Below are 7,144 nucleotides of genomic sequence, written 5' to 3'. Positions count from 1 at the left end.
GTTGCTTGCCCTCTCTGTGCCTCTGTTTTGCTACCCTTGGATGGAGATTTTGATAACAGTACCTACTGCAAAGAGTTATTGAGGAAGTTAGAGGATTCAGTACTGACAATTGGTGCTTGGTACATGGGAGATCTACTTGTCACAGCATTTCCCAAGTTGCACTGTCCAGCGGAAGAAGGTCCCAGGTGCATACTCTCCTCTTGCATCTTGGTGATGCTGGCAGACTGGGCCCAAAGTCAGTCCTCATGCTGAGGAAGGCTGGCAGGCCCTGGACTTTTGGTCTTGCTGGCCTCCCATCTGCGCTAGTCGGCTCAGGCTTCCCTATGCACAGCACCGTAGTCAAGCTGGCTTAAACAACAGAGAGCAGCTTCCTCCCAGTTCTGGAGGCTACGAGCCCAAGGACAGCCTGTGGGCAGGTCTGGTTCCTCCCGAGTCTCTCTCCTTGACCGTGGGTGCCATCTTTTCCCTGTGACTTCACATGGTTGGCCTGTGTGACTGTCTCAGTGTGCTTTTCTTAGAGGGACCCCAGTCCTACTGGGTTAGGGCCACCCTGGTGACCTTGTTTGGTCTCAGTTACTCATTAAAGGCCCTCTCTCCACACACAGAGGGCATTAGGACTCCTATATATGAATTTGGGGAGAGGGAGAAACAGATTGCTCATAAAAATGTCCCTAAGTGCATGGCTGCTCTGCAAGTCCCCGTAACCTGTGTGTGTGTCCCTCTGAGACCTTCGGGCGGCCCACGTCTGTCCTACATTTGATCCTGAGACCCAGCCCACCTGATAGGCTCTGGTGTACCTGGGAGTCAGTGTGGACCCCCGACGCCAGAGGCCTGGGAGACTGGGGTCCGTGGGGATGGGGTCTGCTTGCCTCTGGGTCCCTGTGAGTGTTGGTGATCTTCCATTTGACCAGTCACAGCCATGTGGCTGGAAAGGAGACAAGAAGACTCCTGTGAATTTAAGATCTGGAAGGAGACAGTGTTTACAAAAGCAGAGGACCCAGGGGGCCAGCATATGGTGGCACCGGGGGGTGAGAGGACAGCAACCAGGGCAGAGCTGGCTCCGGGGCGATTCTGTGGCATGTCGGCATCTTCAAAACTGACACAACCAGATGCAGAGCAAAACAATGGGTCTGAGCGGAATCTGCTGGTGGGGGCGGGGCAGAGGCGGCAGCAGGGTCTGGGAGGGTGAGACAGATGAAGCAGCCTCTGTCTTAGCTCCACAGGGCCCACGGCCAGCCCTCCACGCTGAGCTCTGTCTCTGGCGCCACCCTTGTCCTGCCAGCAGAAACAGACCTGTGCACCCTGAGCCTGGGGCTGTGGGATGGGCACCGTGCTCACTGCGAATCCCCCTCTGTCTGTGCTCAGCGCTTGACACGCATCTGCTTGGCTCCTCCCTGCAAGCCTGCAAGGGGGTCATTATTGTTCCCATTTGCCAATGGAGGAAACTGACACCCAGGGAGATATGGTGACTTGGTCGTGCTCCGGCAGCCAGGATTTGCAGTGAAAGCTGTCAGATGGCTCCTAAGATTCCATGGATGGTACTTAGTTGATTTAGTGAATGAATGGGTGGATGAATGAATGAATGGATTAGTGAATGGATTAATGAATCGATGGATGGAGGGTGGATGGATGAATGGGATGGATGGTTGGATGGATGGATGGATGGTTGGATGGATGGTTGGATGGATGGATGGATGGATGGATGGATGGATGGTTGGATGGATGGTTGGATGGATGGATGGTTGGATGGATGGATGGATGATTGGATAGATGGATGGATGGTTGGATGGATGGATAGATGGTTGGATGGATGGATGGATGGTTGGATGGATGGATGGATGGTTGGATGGATGGTTGGATGGATGGATGGATGGATGGATGGATGGATGGTTGGATGGATGGATGGATGGATGGATGAATGGTTGGTTGGATGGTTAACTGAATGCATGCCTGCTATTGCCTGCACTTTGAGGTGGAATCTATGTCCAGGTCTTGGTTACAACCCTCAAGGACAATGGCTGACCCTTACTCTTCCCTGCCCATTGGCCTCTGTGATAAACAGAGTTGATTTGTTGATAAACTACTTTGATTCGTTCTTTCTGGAAAACTGATGACCGATAGGAAATGGTGGACATGGGTTGCTCCCAGTCTAGGAAGCAGACCTTTCCTGGAGAAGCCAGCAGGAAGGGGCTGCTCAGGGCAGGGACTCTGCTGTCCCCTCCCTCGCCCTCGCCCACAGAGACGGGTCTCACCCTGGTCTGGCTCAGCTCTGGAGCGGGCAGGAGTCCCAGCTGCTCCGCCGCCTCATATTTTCCTTCCTCTCTGTTCTCTCCTGCTTCACCCTTGCCTCACTGAGCAGGCTCAGTGCATGGCTCCTCAGGGTGTTCCTACATGAATGCACTAATGGAAATGGGGGACAAGTGATCCCCTTGGTTGTACCCACAGGGTCTTTCTCGGTGTGGCTGGTTTCCTGGCATGCTCTGCTGGTCCTCACTAGGCAGGACCTTTTTCTCTGGGCCTCCTGTGTGCCCTGGGTTTTGTCTTTAGAGCATTTGGAAGCTCGTCTCTACTGGAGATCCAAGGTTTCCCCCTGGTTCCAGATGCGGTGCTTACTGATTTCTCAGGAGGAGTCTCCATGGTTCCAGGCTTCCAACGGGAGCACAGCATAGCCCGGGACTCCCATCTGCTTTTTCTACTCCTGGTCCAGGTGGATGGCAAACCTTTCTGTGTCTTTTGCAGACCAGCTGGCAAATCCTTCCCCACAAGTTTTGATAAGTAGAACTGCTCCCCTTCTTTATTTGTAAGTCTGATCTAGTTTTCATGTACTTAAAACATAGTAGGGCTGGGGATGTAGCTCAGTTGGTAGAGTGCTTACCTTGCAAACACAAGGCCCTGGGTTCAATCCCCAGCACCACAAAAAAACAAAAAACAAAAAACATATTAGGCACATAGGTGCCTAATAATTGATAAACAGTGTTATTATATCTGCTCCTACTTTACAAAGACCTAGGACTCAGAGAGATTAAGTAACTTGGCTAAAGTCACACAGCCAGTCAGTGGTTTAAATTCAAGATGTTTGAGTCTTCCCAGCTCAGGAGCCAGACATGAGTGAAGAGGTCTTCAGAATGACCCATCTGAATGTGACCCCAAGACAGGCCCCAATTGAGAACCATGTAATTGAACCCCTAGATTTATGAGCAAAGTAAAAAATTGTGGTTTATTATAAGTCACTGTTTGGGGAAGGTTTGTCACATAGTAATTTATGACGAGGACATGGTCCTGTTGTTTACCAGACCCAGTTAATCCTTGGGCAGAAATGAAGACATTCTTTCTCCATCCATTCACTTACCAAATTTCTGTGCCCTAGGCTCTTTGCTAGGCACTGAGACTTCATTGGTAAACAAGAAGGAAAAATAGGAAAGACAGAAAGAAAACAATTAAATAAGGAAGTCACCAAGCAGTGACAGTGATAAATGCCAAGATAAGCATGAGGATACAGCATGGGGAAGACAGCTCAGAGGAGTTGGCATTTAAGTTGAGGTGAATGTCAGGAGGGAGTAAGATCTGGCAGCAGAACATTCCAAGCAGAAAATCTTGCTGGTGCAAACGCCCTTTGGATCCATGAGCTTGGCATGTTTGAATATCTTCAAGGGCCAGTGTGGGGACAGCAGAGTGAACATGGGAGCGAAAGGCAGGAGAGCAGGTCCAAGAGGTCAGTAGGGGCCACCAAGTGGAGGGCTTTGTAGGCCAAGGAAAAGATTTCAGCTTCCTTCCTAAATGCAATGGAAAGTCACTGGCAAGTGTTTTAGCAGGGTGGTGTATCAGTCAGAATAGGATAGGCTCTGCTGCAGTAACAAATAAGTCCTAAAATCTCAGTGTCTTGTGCCAACAGATGTTCCTTTTCCTCTTACATCACAGTTTGGTGTGTCTCTGAAGGATTCCTTGTAAATGGGAAACTCAGGCATGCAGGCTCCCCCATCTCTTGTTTGCATTACAATTGACCTGATGTCATCTGCCTGGGGACAGATAGAAGGGGAAGAGGGGAATGCACAGCAGATACTTATCCACAGCAGCCTGAAAGTGATACATACCCCTTCTGCTCACATCCCATTGGTCAGAACTAGCCATATGGCCAACCTAACTCCAAGAGAGGCTGGGAAATAAATGTAAAGGTACACAGACTTCTGTTGGAGAGCCCCCGCCATCTCTGTCACAGATAACAATCTAATGAATATTTTAATTGGCATTCTGCTTACTGTGTGAAAACTGAACCCTGAGCCTTGAAAGTTCCTCCTGTGAGGGGCTCTGAGATCCTATCCCAGTTCCTTCCCCTTTTGAGTTTGTCATCTGTGGCCTTAAGCACTGGGCAAATTTTACTGAAAGTTGTGTTCTAAAAGGACACTCAGGTCAAAGCTGACGTAAAGCATTCACAATCAAATGTTTAATCAGGGAGGCCATGATCCCGGACCAGGGGCTTTCATGGACAGGCAAATTCCAAAAATAACTTAGAAATCAACAAAGAGCTGCTTACAATGAAACCAACAAAGCATGAGTCTGTGTCACAAGTCCATAGACAGTCACCACCATTCCATAAAATAAAGAGCATCTTAGTATTTACAAGTTGGAAGGAAACAGTACCACAACAAAGAACATTCTTTTCATAGTGAACACATTTGACAAATTTCTATATATATCCCGCAAAGGCAAGCATGCTGCACACTAGCTGGACAGACACAGGCATTGGACATTAGTGGCCTCTTGGAGTTGCCCATGAGAAACTCTTATCATATCACACGGGTGGGTCTGTGCCGTGACCACCGCAGAGCTAGGTGGAGTTGCCCAGGCGAGAAGCTGATCTTAGTCCTTTCCCTGTCGCTTCTTCCTGGATGAACAGATATTTCTGTTCACACTGTTCCTGTTGTACTTTGGCTTTGTGGTATTGATACCTTTGGCAAATTACTTCTCACTATGCAATACCGGTGACATCGATAGGTTGTTTGCCAATGTGTTTTTTCTTGGAAATTCCTTCTAGTACCTTATGATGAGACTTTTCCTTTTTAAAATTTAGGCTTCAAAGAAGATACACAGGTGATCAACAAATATATGAAAAAGTGCTCATCATCCCTAGTAGAGAAATGCAAATTAAAACCACCCTAAGATTTCATCTGACTCCAATTAGAATGGGTATTATGAAGAACACAAGCAATAATAAGTGTTGGCGTGGATCTTGGGAAAAAGGCACATTTGTACATTGCTGGTGGAGTTGCAAATTGGTGCAGCCACTCTGGAAAGCAGTATGGAGATTCCTCAGAAAACTTGGAATGGACCCACCATTTAACCCAGTTATCCCACTCCTTGGCCTATACCCAAAGGACTTAAAATCAGCATACTACAGTGATGCAGCCACATCAGTGTTCATAGCAGTTCAATTCACAATAGCTAGATTGTGGAACCAATTGAGATGCCCTTCAGTTGATGAATGGATAAAGAAACTGTGGTATATATACACAATGGAATATTACTTGATCATAAAGAAGAATAAAATTATGGCATTTGCTGGTAAATGGATGAAGTTGGAAAACATCATGCTAAGTGAAATAGGCCAAGTCCAAGAAACCAAAGGCTGAATGTCTTCTCTGATAAGTGGATGATGACATATAACAAGGGTGGGTGGCAGGGGGAAGAGAAGAATGAAGGAAATTTGAATGGTGTAGAGGAAAATGGGGTGGGAGGGTGTGGGGGATGAAAAGAGAGTAGAATGAAACAGAGAGTATTACCCTATATATATGTATGATTACATAAATGGTGTGAATCTACATTGTGTACAACCATAGAAATGAAAAGTTGTACCCCATTTGTGTACAATGAATCAAAATACAGTCTGTAAAAATAAAAATTTTAACAAATAAAATAAAATAAAATAAAATTTAGGCTTCAAACCCAAGGAAAGAAATGAGATAAAAACAAGTCAACAGCAAAAGCAGAGAATTTCTTGGCTTTGGGTTTTTGAATTTCACTACCAAAATCCATGGCATCAAAACAATGAGAAGAAAAGCCACAGAATGGGAGAAAATGTTTGCAAAAGACATACCTGATGAAGGACTGTTATCTGAAGTCACAAAGAACTCTCGAGACTCAAAATAAGAAACTGTTCAAAAAACGAGCGAAAGATTTTAACATACACCTCACCAAAGAAGATGTAGCAAATATGTATGTGACAAGGTGGTCCACATCAGATGCCATCAGAGACGTGCAGATGAAAGCGACCATGGAATACTACCACGGGCCTGCTAGAATGGCCGAAATCTGAAACACGCAACACCAAATGCTGGGAAGGATGTGGAGCAACAGGAACTGTCATTGCTGGCGGGACGCAGAATGGTACAGCCCCTTGGAAAGACAGTTGGTAGTTTCTGACAAAACCAAACATGGGTTGGGAATATAGCTCAGTTGGTAGAGTGTTTGCCTCCCATGCAGAAGGCCCTGGGTTCAATCCCCAGCACCGCCACCACAACAAAAAACCAAACGTAGCCTTATCATGTGAGCCAGTAGTAGGCACACTCCTTGGTATTTAACCAAAGGAGGAGAAAACTTATATCCTTAAAAAAAAAAAAAGAACTACACACGAATGTTTTAGCTAGGAGCTTTAGTCATAATTGCCAAAACTCAGAATCAACGAGGCGATCTTTGGTAGGTGAACGGATAAATAAACTGTGGTACATCTGCCACAGAATATCATTCAAGGCTAAGAAGGAAGAAGCTCTCGGGCCGTGAAAGATACAGAGGAACCTTAAGTGCATGTTAGCAGTTGAGAGAAGCCAAACTTTCCAAGGTGACATGCTACATGATTTTGACTATATGACATTCTGGGAAATGCCAAACTATGAAAACTAAAGAATCAATGGTAGCCAGAGGTCTTTGGGAGGGATGGAGGGAGGAATGGGTGAAGAACAGAGAATTTTCTGGACAGTGGAGCTACTCTGTACGCTGTTAAAATGGTGGACACAGGTCATTACTAGGAGTGAACCCTAATGTCAGCAAGAGACTTGGGGGACAGTGACGTGTCAATGCAGACTCATCAATGTAACCACCTGTAGAACTGTGGTGGGGAACGTGGGTGGCAGGGAAGGGGTGTGTGGCGAGG

The 7,144-nt window shown here is 46.7% G+C and overlaps 1 non-coding gene across 1 annotated transcript; it reads left to right on the top strand.

Annotated features, from left to right (window-relative positions):
* Positions 1 to 6,435: 6,435 nt before the first annotated feature.
* Trnag-ccc (transfer RNA glycine (anticodon CCC)) lies at positions 6,436 to 6,508 on the top strand. Its single transcript has one exon. It is a non-coding gene; the product is annotated as a tRNA-Gly (tRNA).
* The last annotated feature ends 636 nt before the right edge of the window (positions 6,509 to 7,144 follow it).

This window comes from Sciurus carolinensis, chromosome 14 (genome assembly GCF_902686445.1).
Source record: "Sciurus carolinensis chromosome 14, mSciCar1.2, whole genome shotgun sequence".
NCBI classification, from domain to species: domain Eukaryota; kingdom Metazoa; phylum Chordata; class Mammalia; order Rodentia; family Sciuridae; genus Sciurus; species Sciurus carolinensis.
This window is presented reverse-complemented; position numbering and strand designations above follow the sequence as displayed.